This window comes from Pinus tabuliformis, chromosome 9, assembly GCF_031772625.1.
Source record: "Pinus tabuliformis cultivar Carrire ecotype Pingquan chromosome 9, CPIR1, whole genome shotgun sequence".
Classification (NCBI taxonomy): domain Eukaryota; kingdom Viridiplantae; phylum Streptophyta; class Pinopsida; order Pinales; family Pinaceae; genus Pinus; species Pinus tabuliformis.
The window spans coordinates 715,216,753-715,242,300 of record NC_142307.1 but is presented as its reverse complement, the minus strand read 5'-3'; positions in this window follow the sequence as shown (position 1 = coordinate 715,242,300).

Below are 25,548 nucleotides of genomic sequence, written 5' to 3'. Positions count from 1 at the left end.
TTTGGAATAGAACTGATGCTCTGAATTTAGAAATCATTTCTTAAGTGATAACACACGGGTTGAATAGGTTCACTAGGACCTTCTTCTTCATGGTGTGATTCTTCTTATGCCCTGTCAACTTCTTCCTCAAATACCAGAATTTCTTCATCATCAGAGTCTACGGGAGGTTCCTTTGATTTCTTGAATGTTATACTTTCATCAAATATGACATATCGATTCAATTCTATGTGATGTCCTTCTTTTATGTAGATCCTATAGGCCTTCAATGAGTTTTTGTACCCAACAAATGTTTCCTTCATACCTGATGGATCTAGCTTCTTTCTTTTGTCCTTTGGTATATGGATATATAAAGGACAACCAAATATTCAAAGATGATCCATAGATGGATTCTTTCCAGTGAACACTTCCTTTGGAGTTCTATTGTCTAGAGACCTATGGGGACTTCTATTTTGAGTGTAAACATTTTTCTTCATGGCTTCTCCCCATAGAAACTTTGGTAGATCTTGATCATGTAACATTGTTTTTACACTTTCTTCAATGGATCTATTATTTCGTTCTACAACTCCATTTTGTTCGGGATTATATGGGATTATCAACTCCCTCTCAATCCCAGTCTCCTTAAAAAATTATATAATCTCCTTAGATGTATATTCTCCTCCATTATTAGATCTTAGTATATTGATTCTTCTTTATGTAAGGTTATCCACTTTAGCTTTGAATTCTTGAAATTTTGTAAATACTTTGTCCTTGGTTTTCATTAAGTAAGCCCATGTCTTTCTTGAATGATCATCTATAAATGTGACATAATATAGATGACCTCCAAGTGTGTTAGGATTCATAGGGCCACATAAATTGGAGTGAATGAGATCTAATATTTCTTTTGACCGTGAAGCATTGCTTCCAAATGGTCTCTTGGTATTCTTACCCAATGCACATCCCTTACATACTCCTTCATTATCTTATTTCAGTTCAAGGATTTCATCTACTATGTAACTTAGAGTTGGAAGTATTTTGAAATGTACATGACCAAATCTTCTATCTCAGAGTTCACATGGGCTAATTTCAACGTGAACTAGAGCTTGGTCTAAAGGATATATCAGTCTATAAAGTCTTCCTTATTATTAGAGCTTTGATCCTTATTATTATAGTGTGATAAATGTCAAACAACTACCAAAACAATAATAATAGTGGCACAGTGTATAGGCTGCAAGCTCGGGCCAAAACCTCTCCTCTTGAGGGGTAAACCCTTTAATCTCTTCTCTTCTTATATATCTTTCAATTAATAAATACCAAGAGCTTATGACTCATACAAATACCCTCCAAGATCAAGATCAATCGATTGAGATGATGTGTAAATCTTGTACTATCCAAACCCAGTTAAATCTCTTCTAATTGCACAAACTCGACCTCCTGCTGCAAGAACTTTGACCTCCTCTTGCAGATCCAAAATTTTAACTACTCGACAACTATTTCAACTGTTTCTGCCACATGTGGGAACTTTGATCTTATTCGTATAGCCTTCTTATGTTATTCTCTTGCCTTTCCTTGTGACTTAGGGCTTGATAGATACCCTTAGTAGCCTTCATTTTCCTTCTTTTCTTCCCTCCTTCCAAGATCGAACTAGAAGTAACCCTTGCACAGAAACCCTAACTTTCTCTAGAATGTGAGAGAGAGAACCATCCCAAACACTTTGACCTTCTTCAATCTCTTCTTCATCCTTATTTTCATCCTCTTCTTCGTATGGAATGAGAGATGAGAGAGTGTACTTTTTTAGGATGAGTTCCTCTCCTTATATAGGCCTCTTCTGTTGGCATTATGGCACAGGTTTGGAGCTATGGCACAGGTGTTGTCCTTGATGGCAACTCTCTCTAATGACAGATCTTAGTTCAAGCTCTCAGAATGAAGGAAAAGACATATACGCAGGTTCACCTAGACAAAGGTGCGTATACACGCGGGTTAGACGTTACAAAGACGCGTATGCATATACACGCACTTTCACGCAAGGAAAAGCACGTATATGTTGGAGAATTTACTCTTGCGTGGTAGTTAGTCCTTGGTATTTGAACCTATGGTTTTGGACCATGGTATCTCGTCAGAAGTGTTGATCCCAAGTATTGGGTCCATGGTATTGTTTTATTATGGTTTTGGACCGTGGTATTGTGAAAGGCCTAAGACTATAAAAGAGGAAGGAGATCATTTGGCAAAGGATTATCTGAATTAATTGAATATCTAATAAGTACTAGATCTGAAATATTGGTGATTGGGGTTATGATGCAGATCTGGATCTAAATGAAGGAGGAACCTTAGCGAAAAGAAGGATAATTTCTATTGATGGGTCATAATCTTTTGGCTTGAATGATAGTATCTTTGTATGATTTTGATCTGTTATATGTGGCGCATGCTTGATCTATAAATCTGATAATCTGGGTTAATTAGTGTATGAATATTTGAAAGAGTGAATTATCCTTTATAGATCTGTACACATGTTCAGTGAAGCGAAGGAGCATATACATCCTGGTTCAGTGAATAAAACCAGCGTATACACAGGTTTCTCCACACACAGTAGCATATGCACGCAGGTTTCAGGTTATTGAAGTAGCGTATGTCTTGTGAAATGTGATCTAGTTGCTCCTGTTTATTACTGCAGTGTTCTGGGTTCAGAATTTGGTGTGTTGTTACTGTTACTATGTTTTGGGTACAGCTGTCAGAGAAGTATCTACTTAATTTAGTTCTAATTAGTGAAAAGGAGATTGTTTGATGCAGAAATTCTTGATGATTGATTGATGTTCATGGATCCAGTCTGAAAATTTATGAAACGTGGTCCCTAGAAGAAAGAGAAGGTTGTAGCCTTCTGTAGGCCAGCACCTACGTACTAGTATCTTGGCTAGTGCAAGAGCTAAGGGGGTTGTAGCTCCCTTCCAAGAGAAGCTGGAGAAGGAGAGAGGGTTGTAGCTCTCTGCAGGTTGCAGCCTACGTACTGGTAAAGGACTGCACCAGTACATTGTAAAAAGAATTTTCTAATTAAAAGAAGATAGAGACGAATTGCAGCAGGTGGTTTTCAACCACATTGGGTTTCCACCTTATATCTTGTGTTCTTGTGTGTGATTGTCTTCTACTCTGTTTTACTATTTCTGGTTACTGGTTATTTGATTTTGATACACAGATTAACAATCAACATCTGAAATATAAAGTAAATTATAAGTTTGCATTGTATACACGGGTTTCCTTATACATAGTTGCGTATATACGCGGGTTTAATTAACTGAAGTAGCGTATATTATCTGGATTTGAAAAAGGGAATATTTGACTTAATAATACTGATTCACCCCCCCCCCTCTTAGTATTATTTCCAACATCTTCAAGGGATAGACATGGCTCTCTAATTAGGCTGACTTGACAGCTTCTACGTCGACTTGATCTTGGAGGGTATTTCGACGCTTTAAAGACAAAAATATTTTTTCTTTACAAGATACAATGTTCCCATTGGGGTCTTAAATATATGACAAAGATTCTAGACTTAGGAAAAACCATAGAAACACTCAATGGGTTCTTTACCTATAAAATAAAATAACTTCAGCATGAAACCCATGCTCCAATAATAATATTAATTTGTTTTCATTTTATTATTTACAATAATACATTTCATACTTATGAATACCGAACCTAGTTACACATTTTTCAGCAGGACTGAGGTGTGCTCCAAGCTTTAGCCTCTATAGGTATCATCGGGTTTTAGCTCTAACGCCAACATGGGGATCTAGGTGTGTATCAAAGGCCAGAGCTCTAAGACCAATGCCGCCCTCCCTACTTAGGGATCTAGGCATCATCACAGGCTAGCCATATGTCCTCCCAAGCATCTTTTCACCCCAATATACTTCATCTCTCCTTATCAAATAAACCAGATATATCCTCCAGTCCAAGCATGCTACAAACATTCAACCTTATTATGGACAGATATTCATAAACACAACCTTGATTAGTAATAAAATTTATCTATACATATTTAAAAAAAAACTTTGGGGTATTAATCATTATGATGCTACTTATATCATCATAATATCAAACACATCTACTTGAAATATTTACTTCTTCAACATTTCAGTAGCACCAAACTCAGCCTTAGCACTTTCTTCAAAAAACATCCAAGTTTCGTTCACAACTTTATCAATCACAAATAACCATTAGTATTGCTTCAAATATTCTCTGATTTCAAGCATCCTCATGGCCTTTTCATCAGGTTTTTCACTTCTCTTCAATCTCCCTATCAACTAGGGATACATACACTTTCCTTTATCAAGTAATTAGGGGACAAGTTCATCAACTATCATATTATTCCAGTCACACTAAATCTTCCTTATCAACAATTCATCGAAGAATTTAGACCTTTAAAAGCTCCATCATTCCTTCTCATGGTAACATGGTCATGTCATTGAAGTTCTCACAACTCCCTCTTACCATCATGCTCCACATCGTTATCAAAGTATCATCAAATATGAGGTAAGCATCTTCATCATCTTGAAGACTATGTACCTGTAAACCTTTTAACCACAAATACAACCAAAAACAAATATATATTTACAAGAGCATGAAGTCAAGTATGTCATAATAAATCAGATTTTAGATATTCAAGACCTAAAACTAGCTAGATTTTATAATTGATCAAGAGTTTCATCCATTAGACCTCTTGCAACAATATTTACTAGGGTTCCATCATAAATCCTAGATTCCATCATTAAACAAAATCATATCAATATTCAAAAACATTATACTTCTAGGGTTCGAAAATGTGGCATGTATAGTCTCACACGTGCAGTTCCTCTGCCTCTCTGATGTTTATTTCTTAGACGAAATTAGCCTCTCAGCTATGCTGGAAACTCATACAACCCTCCTATAACCTTCACAACCTCAATAAATTGACCTTCCTATCTATAGAAAAAATGCTAGGAGAATAACTCCTCCAGATCTCAAAAATTGGAAGACTATTGATTAAACAAAACCTAGAAATATTCACTACTTCAACTACTACTGAAACCCTCATAGGTGTCAAACCCATATAGTGATCATTATGATCTCCAAATTTTCCCATCAACTTCCTTTATAATCTTTCATTGAGAAATCAATGCCCAAGATCTAAATCTGAAATGATCTAATTGATGGCTAAGATCACTTAGAAACTTTACTAGAATTCTCTAGAGGAAAATCGACCATGTCTCAATTATTACTAATTAATTAATCTTTTTCCCTAATTTAAAACTTAGGAAAATAATTTAAATTGGTTAATTAATTTAATTAAGACATTTCCATTCAAAATAATAACTTGGCCTTGGAGTTATATTATCATCTTGTGTTCCTAACCTCACTGACACCACTTGAGGCTAGAACACATTTCCAAGCTACATCAACCAACACTCCCTCTTAGTGAACAAGGTGTTCTACATTCGACATTGGCGTGCTTGTTATATGCCATTTTATCCAATCTATAAATATGGCTTCAAACGGGACCAATTCACATCCTTAAACATATTTTCATCATCCCTACACAAAGCCCTAAGCCTGACTCTATTGAATCCCTAAGTTTCTACTCTTGACTACTGATTTTCCAAGCTTTTAATTCCCATCACACCCTGGCCCTTTAGGGACTAGCGTTGACCACCAAGTTGGCCCTCTCTAAACCTGAGTTGATCACCAGCAGGTTGTCCCTTCTTAGGGGTGATTTGATTCTAGAAATTCAGGAAAAAAAATAAAAAAATCAAGAAGCTTCTTGAGGTTGTTTCAACCATTTACCTTGGATAGGAGTCTTGAATCCTATCTAATCTTACCTTAGATTTTTCACCTCTTATCCCTTGAGCTCATCCTCCCATCTCAAGTGGATCTCAAGCCTAGATTGGTAAATGGATAAGAATTCATGAACTACCTCCCTCATCTATATATTTACAACCATCCATGGGCAAGGGGTTGGCTTTTGGAGATTGATTCTACCCTCATGTTTTTTCTTTAAGAGTCATTATTCCATGCATTAGGGTGATATAGAGGACACTTTGTGACAAGGAAGGACAAGTCAAATTGGAGGATCTCTTCTACAAGATCAACTCCTATATTTGGTTGTAACTCTCTCCATTTCTATTAATACAAGGAGTACATTTTTTCCTATATGTGATGTTATGATTTCATGTATTTTAATACCATGTTGATCTATTGAATGAAGTGATTAGATTATGCTACATAGATTTCGTAGATATTTGGCTTGTCTTGTTTGATTATGCAGGTTCTAATTATAGAAATCAGAGCTAGGATTGAAGCATACAAGCCGAGGAAGGAGCGAATCATACGACGGATTCCAAGTAGGCCTCATCCCATCATTAAATTACTTTAAGGAAGATATTGTGCCCTTTTCTTTATAGTGTTCTAGGTCAATCCATAAGGCCTGGAGAAGACACTTATGTCTACAGTCATAGATTTCGTATAAAAAATTGACAACCATACTAGGGAACGATTCAATCCCCTGGTGGTTTTCTTTGCCCTTAGTGTTTATTTTGCCTCTTGTTTTTATATTTATAGTTTTACTGGTTGGACACTGGAAGACCTGTCATTGATATTCCATTTCATTTTTTAAGTCGGAACTTGAGATTCCTTGGTCATTCCACCCTCTGGTCTAGAGACATTACGTTGCAGTGCACCCCATCCCTCTTTGTTCCTACGTTGTAGAGCACTGGTGCCCCTTATGCACCTACGTTGATCCATGTTTCATGCCAAAATTTTCCTTGTTTTAGTTTTCTCTTTGTCCAACATTCTTCCAACTGCTCTTCCTTGTGTCCCTCAGTGTCTTAGTGTCTCTCAGAAGCCTCCATATAGTTTGCTTGTGGTTTTGATTGCTTTTGATAATAATTTGTTTAGATTTTCCTTTGTTCTTGTCGTTAGGTCATTAGGGAACTTATTTGTTTAATCATTGAGTGATTGAAAGAATTGGTTTTCCAATATCATTCTGAATTATTATTTTTTCAGTGATTAGACATGCATCTTAGTTTTCTCTCATCTTGAAAATTAAGAGAAAATCGAAAAGAACAATTATTTGCATTGCATATATGGATTTTATTTTGATTGGAATAGTGAAGTTGAGGAGATCGATTGTTGCATCACTTGTTTGTTGCATTGTTGATTGATTTCTTCTTCCCCTACTTAGTTAAGCCTTTCATTGTTAAAAGTAAAATGAAAAGAGTTCTTTTTATCATATTAGTTGCATCATAGGTGTCTTCAGGTGACATAGAGTTGTGAGCCTTGAAATCAAAACATAATTGAAGATAAACATTAAAATTTATTGAATCAACCTAAGGAGCATTTGTAACATTAACGAAAACATCTAGAGGTCCTGGTTAGAGACGTGTTCTGGCATCCTTAAATGTAGGAGCTATCGGTTTTTGTCAGCATTACATATCGGGAGTGATATCCCATTCCACGTATGTAAGTGTATTGGACCATTCACCACATACCTCCGGGTATATTGGATGGCTCTCTATGCATGAAAAGTATATGGGAACTCTCTCATTGTATGGTTATGCATTAGACAACACCACTACGGACTGAACTTCCACGTACCATTGAGTATATTTTGGAAGTCCACCATAGGTTTCTATCCTCACCATAGGTAACTGATTCAAACGCCTTGTACATTGTGATACACTAAACATAGCATTCAGGGAGATTTCCTTCCTGTACATAAATCCTTGGTTCTCCAAGGTGGTATATTATAGTTCAAAATTTCTTTGTAAACCCTTTTACCTAGCCACCCCTTTTTGGTTTATTTTTGTTGTTAATTTCTAAAATAAATTAATTGACTGCAAAATAAGATCCTCCCCTTGGAACAACTCCTTGGACCTTAGAGAATCTTAGGTTGAGACTAATGGAAACAGTTCCTGAGTCTACCAATCAAGGAAACCCCTCTGACAGTAATCTTCATCCTTTTCCTTCTTTTGGAAATATTGGTGCTCCTTATATGGAAATGTTGTCCCTTCCTGGATTTACCATTGGTTTACTAGTTTGGTTATTTTCGACCCCTATGGTTTTGAATGTCCAAACTGCTCCTTCACCAAGTTCTCTTCCACCTGAATATTATCAACCTCGAGTTGATCCTAAAGTTGAACCTTTTCCTTATTCACATATTCGATCTTCTTCCTCTTCTTCCTCTTTGTCTAGTGAAAGCCCCAAAGTTAGTAACCAGGTGGATAAGAAGAAGAAGAAAAGGAAGATTAATAAGAAGCAAAATAAGCAGGGGGAAACCAAGAAACCATTGCTACGAATGCAACTATTGTGGAGAAGCCTTCCAATCATCCACGAAAAGTCAAATTCCCTTGCATGTTATGTAAGGGTGACCACCTTCTTAGAAATTGTCCTAGTATTCCCAAGATATTAGAAGTGTGGTCTACAGGCTCACATCAACCTTTGTCATCAGCCTCTGTAGATCATGCTGGTGATAATATGAGCAGACGTCTGGGGTGGCAATGAAAAACTTATCAAGTTCTTCCCTACCATGGATCCATTTTAGGTTGGTATCATCGACAAATTGTTTCCACAAAGCTGGCTTCAAAGGGTATGATTCAAGGGCCTTCTTTTCAAAGTATTCCATGTATAAGTTGGCCACAATTGGAAATAGGGGTGATCCCATTGCCACCCCAGATGTCTGCTCATAATATCCTCCTTGGAATGTGAAAACGGTTTATCGTAAGCAAATCTCAACAAGTTTTGCAATTTCTGGGTCAGTAACCTCCTTTCTAACCTGAATAGCTTCATCCAAATGAATTTTGGTGAATAATGAAACCACGTCAAAACTTACCAAGATGTCATCATGGTTTACCCTCTCATTTTTTATAAGATTCACAAAATCATGGGAGTCCTTGATAAAAGAATCAGTATTCCCAACTAGGGGTCTAAGGATTCTGGAAACATACTTTACGAGTTCATAGGTTGGGGAGCCAATAGTATTAACTATTGGTCTAAGAGGAACCCCTTTCTTATGGATCTTGGGCAACCCATAAATTCTTGGGATGGTTTCACAGGAAGGAGTTAATTTCTTCTTTAATTTTTCTTCAAGGTTGGAGTCTAAAATTGCCTTCTTGACCTCCCTCATAATCTTAGGAATTGGATTAGTGCTAAGCCTCTTATAACTTCCACAATTGAGGTGTTCATTCATTTTACAAATGTAGTCTTCTTTATCTAGGATCACCGCTGCCCCTCCCTTGTCTGCTTTAAGAACCACAATTTTGTCATTATTTCGTAGGGACCTAAAGGCAGTTTTCTCTTCCTTACTTAAATTACTCTTGGGAATTCTATCCTTCCTCATTATGAAAGAAAATTCTTGTCTCAATGCCTCCTTATCTTCCATAGAGAGGTTACTTATTCCATATTCTATGCTACAAATGATCTTCTCAACAGGAATGCTCTTCAGAGCAACTGCAAACCCTAAACCTTTGTTGAGAACACTAATAACTTATGGGTTTAGTTCCTAGGAGGATAAATTAAACACCTTTATTTTGGGAACAATTCTTGGGGATAAGCTAGAGCCTAAGATATCATGTCCAATGGCTTGTCCTACGTCTGGGTTTCTATTAGGTTCACTTAGTTTATCAGCGCTACCCTCAATAGTTGTGAACTCCAAGGATTTTCTTCTCCCCTCAACTACAACAGGATCCTCAATCATAGCGCTTGATACGTTGTTGGTTCATGTTAAATTAATACCTACGGTTCTTAATTCCCCTGAGGTGATGGAGATAGCCTCCCTAGTTTGATCCTATTCAAAATCGAAATTGTCCAAACTGTTTTTCATTGGCATATGAATGTTTGCGTCCTTCAACATGTCCGCATTATCCAACCTAATTGCTTTGATGCTGTCAAGAATGCCAGTGTCCTATAACCTATCATCTATGCTACTGATCGGGATGCTAGCGCATTTTCTTCTGCTTTTAGTTTTATGGAAAGTCTCCATAATCCAATAATGCTCGTCGGAGCTAAGAGCTGAAGCTTCGTTGGGTATATCGATGTCTATGCCTCCCATCTTGCTGCTGCCTTGAAGCTTCAGCTCTCATCTCCGATGAGCATTATTGGACTATGGAGGCTTTCCATAAATCCAGAAAAAATGAAATCATAAGAAAATATGTTGGCATCCCAATCGATGGCATGTCTGATAGGTTAGAGGACGCTGGCATTCCTGACAGCATCAAAGTAGTTAAGTTAGATAACGCGGACAGGTTGAAGGACGAAAACATTCATATTCCAATGAACAGTAATTTGGACAATTTCGATTCTGAGCAGGATCGAACTAGGGAAGCTATCTCCAGCACCTCAGAGGAATTAAGAACCGCAGGTACTAATTTAACATCAACCAGCAACATATCAAGCGCTATGATTGAGGATCCCATTGTAGTTGAGGGGAGAAGAAAAGCCCTAGAGTTCACAACTACTGAGGGTAGCGCTGATAAACTAAGTGAACCTAATATAAACCCAGATGTAGGACAAGCCATTGGAAATGATATCTTAGGCTCCAGCTTATCCCCAGGAATTCTTCCCAAAAGAAAGGTGGTTAATTTATCCTCCCAAGAACTAAACCCAGAAGTTATTAGTGTTCTCAACAAAGGTTTAGGGTTTGCAGTTGCTCTGAAGAGCATTCTTGTTGAGAAGATCATTTGTAGCATAGAAGATGGAATAAATAACCTCTCTATGGAAGATAAGGAGGCATTGAGACAAGAATTTTCTCTCATAATGAGGAAGGCTAGAATTCCCAAGAGTAATTTAAGTAAGGAAGAGCAAACTGCCTTTAGGTCCCTACGAAATAATGACAAAATTGTGGTTCTTAGAGCAGACAAGGGAGGGGAAACAGTGATCCTAGATAAAGAAGACTACATTTGTAAAATGAATGAACACCTCAATTGTGGTAGTTATAAGAGGCTTAACACTAATCCAATTCCTAAGATTATGAGGGAGGTCAAGAAGGAAATTTCAGACTCCAACCTTGAAGAAAAATTCAAGAAATTAACTCCTTCCTGTGAAACCATCCCAAGAATTTATGGGTTGCCCAAGATCCATAAGAAAGGGGTTCCACTTAGACCAATAGTTAATACTATTGGTTCCCCAACCTATGAAATCGTAAAGTATGTTTCCAGAATCCTTAGACCCTTGGGTGGGAATACTGATTCTTTAGCAAGGACTCCCATGATTTTGTGAATCTTATCAAAAAAAATGAGGGTAAACCATGATGACATCTTGGTAAGTTTTGACATGGTTTCATTATTCATAAAAATTCCTTTGGATGAATCTATTCATGTTATAAAGGAGGTTACTGGCCTAGAAACTGCAAAACTTGTTGAGATTTGCTTACGGTCAACCGTTTTCACATTCCAAGGAGGATATTATGAGCAGACATCTGGAGTGGCAATGGGATCACCCCTCTTGCCAATTGTGGCCAACTTATACATGGAATACTTTGAAAAGAAGGCCCTTGAATCATACCATTTGAAGCCAGTTTGGTGGAAACGATTTGTCAATGATGCCAACCTAAAATGGACCCACGGTAGGGAAGAACTTGATAAGTTTTTCATGCATCTGAACTCTATTTCTCCCGAAATAAAATTTACTATGGAGCTGGAGGAAAACAATAGTATCCCATTCTTGGACGTTCTTATCATTAAAAAAATAGACGGCTCTTTAGGACATAAGGTCTTTAGGAAATCCACTCACACAGAAAGCTACCTCCACGCTGATTCCTACCACCATCCATCCCAAAAGTTCGGTGTTCTTAACACTCTTGCCATTAGGGCCTTTTGAATCTCTGACTCTGAACATCTTAGGGAAGAGAAGGAACATTTATCTTCGGTGTTTAAGAGTATAAGCTACAAAGAAAAGGAAATTAAGATAACCATAGAGAGCAGAAAGGAAGGTGTTATCTCAAATACCTAAGGCCCAAGACCTAATCCAATGTGGTAGAGCTTTCCTACCATATATTCAAGGGGTGATAGATAAGATTTCCAAAATCCTAAGAAATAAAGACATAGTCACTCAGTTCTTAGCACCTGGAACAATTAAGCAGGGTATGAGGACTATCAAAGATGATATTGATAGACAGCAACTCAAGGGAGTTTATAAAATTGATTGTTCTTGAGGCAAAAGTTACATTGGTGAAATAGGTCATTCTTTGCAGAAAAAACTGCAAGAACATGGGGCCGAGATCAAGAATGGAAGATCTTGTACTTCAGCCCTTGCAGAGCATTCCTCAAAAACAAAACATCAAGTTTGTTTGGAAAGTGCCTCAATTATCGCAAGGGAAGAGCAACATCAAAGAAGGAAGATCAAGTAGGCTCTTGAGAATATAAAACACCCCCAAAATCTCAATCGGATCTCAATCGGGACAATGGTATTGAGATTAGTGGGATTTGGCTTCCATTAATTAGAAGGTTAGAACAACCAAAAACTTCCCACGTAATCAGGTAGTTTTTTTTTTTAATAATATTAATTCATAAGAATAATAATTATAATAAAATTAAAATAGAAATTATGATTAGGTTTTATAATAATTATTATCAGTTAAATTTAAGGATTATTTATATTTATAATAATAATAATAAAATTATTTATAATAATAATGAGTTTTTTAACTAGCAATAAAATCTACTTATATTATTATATTATTATGTATTAATAATAAAAACTATATATTCTAATATAGTTTAACAAAACTCTCTAATCTTTTATAAATAATTACAATAAAATTAAAATAAAATTATTATTCTTAATAAATAATTATTATTATTATTAAATTCTTTTAATCATAAATAAATTATTATTATTTATAATTTTAATTGTTAAATAGTTTAAATTTTTAATTATGTTTTCAATTCTAAAGTAATTATTTTTTTTCCCCTAAGGAAAAAGTCGTAATTTCTATTAATAAAAGGAAATTACATTTTGTAGATGCTGGTCGCATATTCATATGAGGCCAATGGCCTGTCTGTATACAAAAAAACCTGAAAGAGCTGGATCTCCACGCAGGGAGTCATATAGTTGGTTGTCTATAACACCCACAGTTTTTTACAAAAATACTGCTCTGCTCTAAGAGCACTGATATAGGCCGTTACAGAAACTAGAAATATACAGTATAAGTCCATGTATCAAAATTCTCAAAAATAGCTGTGACTGTTTATAGGCGGGTCAATGACCCGTTCTATTGAGGTCCACAAAAGGTCTGTGATAGTATTGATGGAAGGTTCCATCAATCTTCTCCTGGATCAGCCATTGATCTAGATGGTTGTGCGCCGCTTCTTTGGACAGTTGGTCCGCTTCTGTATTCTGTTCCCTGTATATATGACGACAGACAAAGGATTCAAAAGATGTTGTCAGTCTTTTGGCTTCATCCAGTATGTGTCTCAAAGAATATGCATAACAATGAGATGCAGAATTTAGCCAATTGCAAACATTTCTAAAGTAATTATTATTATAATTAATTAATAATTATTATTATAATTCTTCTCCATTAATAATTTAAATTTTTAATTATGTTTTCAATTCTAAAATTAATTATTATTATAATTAATTAATAATTATTATTATAATTCTTCTCTATTAATAATTTAAATTTTTAATTATGTTTTCAATTCTAAAATTAATTATTATTATAATTAATTAATAATTATTATTATAATTCTTCTCTATTAATAATTTTTTATTTTTATGATAAAAATAATGCTAATATTTATGAGAGATTTTTCGGCGTAAATCACAAGATCTATCATTTGTCGACGTGTTTTGAACCAGCCAGTGCGGTTCATCGTTGGGACAAGTTGAAGAACCAAATCCAGCTTTGCATGTTAAATAGCTTGAGCAGAGCCTCCAACGGCTAGCTAGGCCAACGGCTAATATGGACTAGGGTCCTAACCTCGAAAATAAATATATAAATAATTTAAATAATTTAATTTAATAGGAAGTTAGTTATAATAAGGGACTAAATAAATATATAAATAACTTAATTTAATTGGTTGTTAAAAGGGATTAACAATTAAATAAATACATAGAAACTATAACTATTAGAATAGAATGATAATTAAATATAAATAGAGTCATTAACAAATTAATAAATACATAGCAAATATAAATAAGGAATAAAACACATGAATAACTATTTAAAGAGTTCAAAATTGGTTAAAAAAATAAATGAATAAAATAAAATAAAAATATATAAATGCAAAAAATAAATAAATAAATACCGTAGAATAAGTTAAAAAGTAAATAAATAAATATTCGGTTAAAAAAAATTATGAATACAAAAATTAATTAGATTAAACAATTGTAAATATTAACTAGAATAAAATAATATTAGGTTAAAAAAAAATTAAAAAATTACAAACACAATCAGATAAAAAAATTATTGATTGATTATAAACAGAAGAGACCAGAAACGAGGGGAGGGGAGGAGGAGGGGCGGAAAGGAAGGAAGCAACTAGGAAGAGAGAGTTGGGACCCAACATCTATTGATTTTCCAGCCATCCTCTCTATTGAGATTGCTCAGCCTCTTTTCAATTTCCAAAGCTTCCCTAAATTTCCAATGATGGAACTGAGAAACCCTAGCAATGACACTAGCCTCTTCAATACAAACATGATGATTGGTTTTTTCCACATGCTCAGCTAAAGCCGAAGACTTTAATCTCCTATGCTTAAGGTCAGCTACGTGTTCACTAATCCTTTGATTGATGGAGTGGCCCGTCTCACCAATATAGGGGGTCCCACAGGAACAAGGGATAATATATAACCATTTCATATCTTTAGGGTCGATAGGATCCTTTGTTAATCTGAGGGATATACAAATGGTGTTAAGGGGCCTAAAGGTTACAGGGACGCTATGCATCTTGAGAATCCTTGCAATCTTATCAGTGGTCCCCTGAACAAACGGAAGATGGACACCTGTAATCCGCTCCTTTGGTTCCCTTTTAGTAAGATAATTCCTGGCAACTTTTAGGAAAGCCTTCTGTCCCATGTATCTACTATAACCATTCTCAACAAAGACATCAAGGAGATGGTATTTTTCTTTCTCGAAACTCTTTTTATCCAAGATCCTTAGGGCCCTGGTAGCAAGGGTATTGAGAATCCCCATCTTCTGAGTGGGTAAATGGTGGGAACTAGCATGAAGATACTGCTCCGTATGTGTTTTCTTTCAAAAAACATGGTGGAAGAGGGAACCATCACTATTCTTAGAAATAAGAATATCAAGGAAAGGGAGGTATCCATCAACTTCCTGCTCTTTACTGAACTTAATGGTCGAGGATTGATTGTTGAGATGATCGAAGAAGAGATCTAATTCGTCTTGTCCATGAGACCAGATAACATTGGTGTCATCCACATACCTTTTCCAAAGCTTGGGCAGGAGACGGGATGAGTTAAGAGCCTTGGACTCAAAATATTCCATAAACAGATTAGCAACGACAGGGGATAGGGGTGAGCCCATTACAACCCCACAGGTTTGCTCAAAGAACTCTCCCTCAAAATAGAAAAAGGTGGAAGTGAGGAAGATCTCAACTTACCGAATATTTATTTATTTATTTATTTATTTATTTTTATTTTTATTTTTTTAACTTATTCTAAGGTATTTATTTTTTTTATTTTTTTATTTATTTTGCATTTATATATTTTTATTTATTTATTTTTATTTCATTTTATTCATTTATTTATTTATTTATTAAACCAATTTTAAACTCTTTAAATAGTTATTCATGTGTTTTATTCCTTATTTATATTTGCTATGTATTTATTGATTTGTTAATGACTCTATTTATAGTTAATTATACATTCTATTCTAATAGTTATAGTTTCTGTGTATTTATTTAATTGTTAATCCCTTCTAACAACCAATTAAATTAAATTATTTATATATTTATTTAGTCCCTTATTATAACTAACTTCCTATTAAATTAAATTATTTTTATTATTTTTATTTTTATTTTCAAGGTTAGGACCCTAGTCCATTTTAGCCGTTGGCCTAGCTAGCCGTTGGAGGCTCTGCTCAAGCTATTTAACATGCAAAGCTGGATCTAGTTCTTCAGCTTGTCCTAACGATGAACCACACTAGCTGGTTCGAAACTCATCAACAAATGATAGATCTTGTGTTTTACGCCGAAAAAATTCTCATAAACCTGATATGGATCACAGAAGCCTCAATTCAACAATGGCTAATATTATTTATTATTTAGAATATATATTAGTTTTTTGAGTAGAATTAATCTACTAATGTCATCACACAACATAAAATCCAATATATTATAAAATTTAAATAAAATAATAAATTAAAACTTTTTATAAAATCCATTTAACTAATAAGCTATTACAATATTGAGCTAATATAAAAAATAATAATAATAATAATAAACAATTTAAATAAAAATTATGATAAACTTTTATTACTGTTATTAATAAAAATTAAAATTAAATAAGGTTATTAGCTGACCTTCAATCAAAAAATATTTCTTTAACTATTTATCCTACCACAAAGCTCTTCTTCTATCATCATTCAGATTGGTCCTAATGATGGATCCTTGTTGGGATTTGAAATGTTGACAAAAATATGGTTTCTACTGTGGATACTCTGAGACTAAGCCCAAAAGAAATGAACCACAGATGCCTAAAATCTAGTAAGGTCGATGGTAAAATGGGTAAAGTCAATTTTTCCTGTAGGTTATGTGAAGGGAATCATCATATTCACCTTTGTCCTTATATAGATGAAGCCTCAAAAGTGTTGGAAAAACTTACATCTTCTCATCCTCTTCTTCTGGATGGTTATCGAAATATTTCTCCCAATCCTCCACTAGTTGATGAAGTGATTGATCAGAATATCAATCCAATCAATCCCACTCTCTCTGAATGTAAATCCCATGAGTCTGTTCCTAAGAAACCATTGGTTGAGAAAATGGTTGCCCTGATTCTACCTTCATTTGATTGTACTTTTCCCATAGAGAGTGAGGATCATACCGCTCATGTTCTTCTTATTTGTTTTGATTCTACCGAATAACGGGGAATTTCTCACATTCCCATGAAACCCCCTCTAATAAAACAGGCCACTGCCTTTGATTGGAGTTGATTAACAAAGCCTTATCTCCCTTATTACATGCCTTTTAAGATCATGGTAAAGGCTTAAGATAAGAATATCCATCACATTGTTATAGATGAGGGAGCTTCTATTAGTATTCTATTCTCCACTTCTTGGCAAGCTTTGGGTTCCCGCTACTTTGAAGTTGTTAGATTTTAACAGAAGAACCAATCAACCCTTAGGGATGCTTCCTCCATTTCTTATTACCTTGGGATGAAAATTTATATGTATTGATGTTATGGTTGTCATATACCCTTTGAACTTCAATTTTCTCCTAGGGCGAGACTATGTTTATGCTATGAACGTTTTTGTGTCAACTTCCCTAAGCATTCCAAATGTGCAAGTGGTAACTTCCCCACCACAGGTTAATTATGTGGCAACCTATCCCATTCGTGTCCCTGCTGATGAAGATGAGCCTTTCATTTTCTACTCAACTTCTTTCGACCTAGATCTAGTAGGTGATGTGTTGAGTCATTTACTAGGGGCATTGGAGCCAAATATTTCTATTGGATCCTTTGATATGTATCACTTCTAGAGCATTATTCTCCCATCTGATGAGAGCCTCTTGGAAGTCATGGCCTTTTGGGGGCCATGATCAAGGTGTCAAAGCACAGTTCATTTTTTTGTATCAAGATTGTCAACAAATGAAAGAATGTCCAATGAACAGAGTCCTTTCCCTGTTTCAAGCTCATTAAAAAATGAAATAGATCCCCTTCCAATTTGAGTCTTTGATTAGATATCATACATTCCCTATCAAGTCTTTCACTTGATCTCATAAATGAACCTTCATTCCATTTGCCTAATAGTAACCAGTAGTCTAGTTGGGTGAATGAAATGAAGCTTGGGGGGCATGTACCTGGAATTTAGTCATTATGTTGGGGGCATTTAAACTTATTTCAAGAATAGTTTTTCTTTGTTTCAATATTGGGTAAAAATGAAACCACTCTCAAGCATAGTTTTTCTCATGTTTCAATCTTGTATAAAAATGAAACCATCTTCAAGTGTTTTCAAGCATAGTTTCCATGTTTCAAGCTTGTGTAAAAATGAAACCATTCTCATCATATTCTTGTGATTGTCTTTTTTTATAAGCCTATTTTTGCCAGATGATCCTTGGTTTTTTCATTCCATCGTCACCATCTATTTGTTCGATCATACAATTTCACTTGGTTGCTTTTTACCCTTACCTAGAGAACAAATGCGATGAGTGGTTTTATTAGCCAACCTCTTGATCTTTGCATATTTTGAGCAGTTCCATCATGACTGAAACCAGTTTCTACCATTTATACCACTTGTTCCTCCAAGTGGAGTCTTCTTTCAACTCTTTTCAGACTCCCAAAATATGAAAATATTGTCAATCACTTGTCTTTTCAAAGTCGTTAAAGTAAATGAAAATATGTCTACTCACTATAATTTTAATCCTTTTCCAAACTGAGATAGACTACTTATGAAAAAGGAATACCTTAGTATAACATGGCTAAGAGGTTCTCCTGAGTATTGTTTTCTACCTTTTAAGACTCAAGAGACTATCCACAAAAAGGAACCTTTCAAGTTTTCTTTTTCGCCTCTTTTTCAAACTCTGTAAACATGAAAAATATGTCAAGTTTTCACCTTCGTTGGACTTGTAAAAACATCAAACAGAGATGGAATCGTCGATCATTACGGGGATGAACCACTCCTTCTCTAGGTTCATTAAATATTCTCAAATGGATTCATCTAAAGTATGAACTTACAAATCAAGCATATGTTATCCTCCTCAATATTGTCAAAAATAAAGAGGTATTGACCAGTGATGGTTGGGGAAATTAGGAAAACGGGATACTCCACTTGTTAATGGTAGTGAGTGGCTCTTGAGCACAACACTCTTCTACTTCATCTCCTTGGCTGTTGAGTTGGGAAATTCTCTTATCTTTTGGTTCATCATACCTTTTCAAAACCTCCGTTTTGGTTTTGGTCCAATGTTGCAAACTCCATTTCATTGTTGTCACTTTGTTCAAGAGAATTCATTCAATAAATATCTGCTACAATACTCTTAACCCTTCATTCCATGTTTTTCATTCCTAATCTAGTTCTGTATCAACGTCATTATGATCATTATGTATCAAATCATGATATTTGTTTCATGTCGTTGATGGGGCATACATAAAAGCCCTCCTGCGATGAGTCAATTCTTGTCGACATCAACTCATTATCTAGGAAGTTGATTTAGAAACTCACTCTTCAGTACCTTGGTGCTTGCATACATCAATGGAAAGTTTCCTCACTCTCAGTGATAGGTTTACATCATTGGCATTTGACTGACATACTCTGTGTGGTGTTCAACTTCAACTCATTCATTCACACCATACAGATTATATGGTAGTACCTTGAGAGCCATTAACATCATTGATGGTTTCTCTCGCGTTTATTAATGACTTACATCATTGGCCGGTAATCAAATGGTGTATACCACGTTTAACTCCAACTCATTGATTCACATGGTTTTGACGGTGCTAGACCCGCCAACATGTCAATGGGATATCCTTGTTAAGAAGTACCAACTAGACCTCAGAACGTTTGGTGTAGGAGTCCCAGGAGTGGGTCGTAAAGCAATGCCTTGATCGCGATGTTTCACAGAGGCAAGTAAGATAACTCTGTCAGCAGCAAGGGTGCCACTGCTACAGTGAGTAAAGGAAGGTGTGTGAGAGGTTCTAACACATGGGGGTTGAAATGAGTGTGCCCCTTGGCAACCTGTAACAATACTCAATTGGGAATGGAACACACGAGCGAAGATGCATCACAAGCTAGAAAGCAAGTCATCCGACAATCCAAAGTGATGGTTAACCAACAAAACATCTACAACAAGCTTCATATAATTGCATACAAAACAATTCATACACAACTACGTAAGTTAAACAACATATATTGCTACAGCAACTGGAACAGTCCAACTACAATAACAACGTATGCATGAAAACATGTTGGCTCTTATTATATAAAGAAGTGTAAGTTCCAATCATTCAATACATCCATGTAAACCTACTAGCCCCAACAATGGAATGTTACAACCACATCCGCATACTCCTCCAAAGAGATGTACCAGCTCCGTGCAGTGGAGAAGCTAAGGCGCATTACAATAATGTCCAAGCTCTCTCCAAGATAGTCTTATTGGAAGCTTGGCTGACCAAAAGTCAATACAATGAGTTATGAGGGACTATTTATAGCAAAGATTGGGGTGACCCTTGACATTCCCCTTTGTGACAGTTCATCTACCCTCATGACTCTTCATCTACTCTATGACTGTTACATCCAACTATTGACACTTGACTTACACTTGACATGACGTTACATTACAATGCACATGTACTCATGTGAGACAACATGGCTTGAGAAAGCCATGCAAGACATCACTGACACTTGGTCCATTGTGATGAGACCAACTCTTTGGCATGCTTGTGATGGTGAAGGTGGTGAGCTAATGAAAATGTTGGTCATTCGTGATGGTGTGCATGCACCTCATGGTGACATCTTGCTGAAGCAAACTCTTGCCTTTGTTGCAACCGGTGCATTGGTTCAACTCCTTCATCCAACTCATCTGCTAACATGTGCATGGTCTTCTTGGGTGCATCTGAACTGGCAACACACTGATGCATAGTGTCTATGTTAATCTTCAAGTGTGTGATGGTGGTCATGCACAACAACTTGCTAAAGTACATGTTCAGCTCCAGTTGGACTTTCTTCTTGTCTTCACCTTGGTGAGTTTGTTGAATGGGTTGGATTGCATGTGTGTGCACAATGACATGCATTTTTCTGAATCCCTTGCATGCGATCAAAAAAACTATTCACCATGTCTACTTTTTGCGAGCCGCTGGGATGGATCTTTAACTTGTACGGGCACAGTTTCATCCGTGAGTGCATGTTGTGCCCACTATTGTTCATGTTCCTGCTACAACTCATTCATCTGTCTGTGTAGTTTCATGTTCTTCCTTGAGTTGTTTCTTCAGCACATGCAACTCCTTTGTTCCATTATCTATCTTTGTGTGATCTTCCTGTTGTGTGGTCACCTCATAGCTTGAGTCTCCAAAGTTGCTTTCATCATCAGTGGATCTGTTAGGGTCCTATAATTTTTATAGGATTGCTTAATTATAGCTGATGATTATTATATTTTGGATATTGTAAATTATTTCCAAAAAAGGTCAAAACCTTAAGAAAAAAAATATATATATATATATATATATATATATATATATATATATATATATATATATATATATATGCTTGCAAGACGAAATGCAATATTAGAGGATAATTAAGTATGTTTAAATTAAATTAATCACATCATTTAAATTTGATTAAATAAAACTATAATAAAGGCCTTGGTAATATAGTTTGATTTTATTATAAGGTTGAAAATGAAAAAAATGGATTTTTTCACATGGGGTTAAACAGTTGCAACTTTGCCGCATTCATGTCATTCATCTGTCTCATGATCAATTGAAACTATGCTTTTTCCTATACACCACATTGAATTCAAACATTGTTTCCAAACCAATGAGGACAAATTTTCAGAAACAGAAAGATATTTTTTCTTCCAACATCCTCATATACAAAAACCTCTCTCAGTTTTCTAACAATTATTATGGTTTGGGATATACGGATGAAGCTTTGCATACATATTTTCCCAAATTGTCTTGTTTAGTCATACTTTTGCAAAACATATTGTGGCAGACAAGAGATGACGCTTGAGAAAATGGAGGATGTTTATGTTCCTAATATGCTAAAGTACAATAAAATACTTCATATTTTACATAGATATTACATAATGAGAGATACATTTACATCTTTACAGCCTATTTTTCGGACTATGCAAAGTCTTGTTTCAATCACCTTTTTGCAAAGAATATTGGGATTAGTGAGAGCTAAATTTTGGGAAACGGAGAGAGGTTTATCTCAAAAACATATTTATCTATAATAACCTCTCTTATGTTTTACATATCTATCTCAGATTGAGATATACAAAGGGATGACTGGACCCTATTTTGCAGGATTTCGGGAGGAAAATGTTCAAAGACAGTTAGCCACCTCATCAACTAAGAGTTGCAATCAAATTCAGATTTCTCTTCCTTGTCAACAGAAATCCATAATGGTAGTGCCAAGTAGATACATTATTTTTGAATGACTTACATTTCTTTTCTATTTGTGTAAAACAGTTTAGGATATTTGTAAAAAGATCTTGAGATTTTTATCAAGATATTTTAGTTTAGAATTTGTATAAATACTTCATAATTTGAAATAATAGAGGTTGGGATTTGTAATAATAAAGACTACCATTCATTGTAAAGTTGTTCACTGAGTTCAAGTGACCTTTTTTAGTAATACAAGACAAGTTGTTTCAGGATTCATGTGTCATATCTATTGGTGAAGTGCATCTATTGTTCTTTGTTTATTTTCTTTGTCTATCATGCGTATGTATTCTCTATTATGAATTAATCAACAAAAGTTGTGATAAATAGGATTCATTACCTAGAGCGCCCTATTTTGTCTATTGTTAATTCTACATGTTTTCCTCTGATATCAAGTTAAAGAATTCTTAATTTCTCTTTAGCTTCAATTGAATCTATTTCCCTTCTTCTACTTCATTTCATTTAAATCTAAAAGATCCAATAGTATGCCTAGCTTGCCCTGTTTCACTTAAGCTTGATACTTCTGCAAATTGATCACCCCAAGCTCTTCTGACTCCATTTCTTAATGGTCTTCCCTTTTTGTTCCAACCAAAACATTTCAAAAACCAAAGTCTAAGCCTAATAACTAGCTTGAAATCCCAGTAAACAAAGCTAAATCTCACAGAGATATCCCTCTTTGAGTTTAGGAGGGCTAGATCCTAAACTTGAAAGCGGTTTTGATGTTGCCTCCGTGGTTTTTTCTTCAGCCTTGAAATTATGAAATGCTAATAGGATCTACTTGATATTGCAACTTTGTTTCACCTCTGTGTTGTCAACAACCTTCCTCTTGCATTCGTTGCATTCATTGTGTTCGTTGCATTTTCTGTGTTCGTTGCATTTTCTGTGTTTGCTGCATTCGTTCCGTTTGTTGCATTCGTTGCGTTCAATATATTGCCTTTAGTTGATGTTCATGATGTTGCTCGTTGTGATATCTTGATGTTATTGTCTACGAACAACTTGATATCTTTGTGAGTAGGCAAGCTCATAGACATTTGATCGACTGCATCTCCAAGTGTGCTCTGAACGATGTCTTCGACTCTGCCCTCTTGGAAACCATTGTACCTTCATTGTTGAGAGGCAGATGAACACCTGCAATACCTAGAGACATGGAAACACTCATGGAAATCAATCTATCAATCGAAAACCAAAATGAACTTGAGAACTGACTTTCAACATACCTGTGTGACTGATCACGAAGGTTGCACAATATTGGCCGGTAGGTCGGGAGACTCACTGCCAAGACTGCGAAAGGCACAGTCTGGGCTACTGGGAGACTGGTTGAATTCTGGAACTATGCAATGCACAGTCCATTCTAGCTGCTAACTGTTGTAATTGCACAATACACAATCTTAGCTAGCAATGGTTGCAAGCTCAATGACTACATTGCACAATTTTCTGGGCCAGCAGTCATTGTCCCTCAGAAATGCGTAAAACAATCCTGGAGGAGAGTGCATGGGAAGAAATGTACATTTATGGAAAGGAAGACAAAGCCTTCCTTCCCCAGATTGCATAGTGATGTCTAAGTGAAGGTAGAGTCCGAACCAAGGTTGGTCTAACTCGCCAACGGGCAACTGAAAGCAAATATGACAGTGGATGCATGGTGACACTTAGTGAAAGTAGAAATGATTGACAATGCATGCAAACATGAATGAAAGATTCAGTAAACTGATCAACATGCATGTGGGTGAAGCGAGTCGCTGAATTGGCGACCATTCATGAAAAACAGTTTCATGCATGCGACAATAGTGAGATAGCAACAAAAACTAAGACAGTGCTAGGATAAGCTAATATACATGTAAATGACAACAAGCATTCAAAGAAAACAAGAAAACAATATTCATACAAGCGAAAACACAAAAAGTGACAGAAATGCCACACAAGTCATGGAAAATGGGCTTACCCCAGAACAGCTAAGTTGAATGTGCCGACAACTCCTATATGTGATGTGAGATGTCAGAGCTACAAGTTTGATGTGAGGGATGAGCTTTGTAGCGTCAATCTAATGATTTTTTATAACATCGAAGTTCTGACGTGCATGCCACAAATCTAGGAAAAGCCACACTTGGTGGGAGGTTTCTGAAATGATCCTTGCTTGAACCTCCAACTGTTAAAAATAGATCCCTAAAACAAGGGATGCCTTTGCATGTTGCCTTGGGAGAAGCAGTCCATGCATGCAAGTCTATTTTTCTCGGTCTCGAAGGGAACTGGTCAACTCAACTGCACATGCAAGAGGTTGTTTGTCTGTTGGGAAAAAATGCACATTTCTGGCTCAGCGTTGGGTTGGCTGCCTAGGAGATTTGCACAATTTCATGGCAAAGCAGCTGACTGCTGACCAGATTTGTGCAAATTCTGGGCTGAGTAGCCCTGCTGGGGAAAATTGCACAATTTTCTCTGTGAGGATTGACTGGCAGAATTGCGCAATTCTAGAGCCCAGTTGGTTGCCAGATAGGATTGTGAAAATTATGGAGGGAAGGTTGGTTTCCCTCCAGAATTGCACAATTTCTTGGTGGACCTGCTCAGCCTATAGCTGGACCAAGTCTGGGTGAACATCATGTGAGGGGAATGCATCAAGTTGTGATCAGCAGACTGTCTTTCTGCAAGAAAAACACTAAAGCTTGCAAACTTGATGAAGAAAGACAAGGTGATGTGAAAAGTTGGTAGGGAGGCTCCAAAATGGAGCTAAGGAAACATTTTGGAGGGTGGTTGTAGCCACTACAACACTTGCTAACACACTGGTAGAACTCTAGCTCTTTGAATGGACCTTGTTCGTGAAAAGCAAGTCTAACACCTCTGTAAGTATTGTTCACTTCTCAGTTCATCTTGGTTTCACACTAACTTGATTGTAAGATGTAGCATCTGCCAAGCTCTTAGTCAATGGACACACATTCCAAGACAAGGAAACATAGTTGTTTCAATTTGGGTTGAGGGGTATATTGGTGCATAGCAAATATAGTTATCTCTGGTGTTGCTCCACTGCCAACAGGCCTGGACTGTACCCCGGCAGAGTCACATAGGAATACAAGCATGGCTCTGTTGCCAGCAAGCCTGGTCAGTAGCCCAGTGGAGTTACTTGCATCACCTCCCTTTGCAAGAAGCCTTTATCTTCATTCGCCTTATTCATTTTTCATTTGAATTATTTTTTTTTTACTTTTTCATTTTTTCATTTTTCATTTTTTCAACTGTGCATAGCACTTATTCATTTCAGAGGCAGAAGATGGATCCCAACTTATTGAGAGA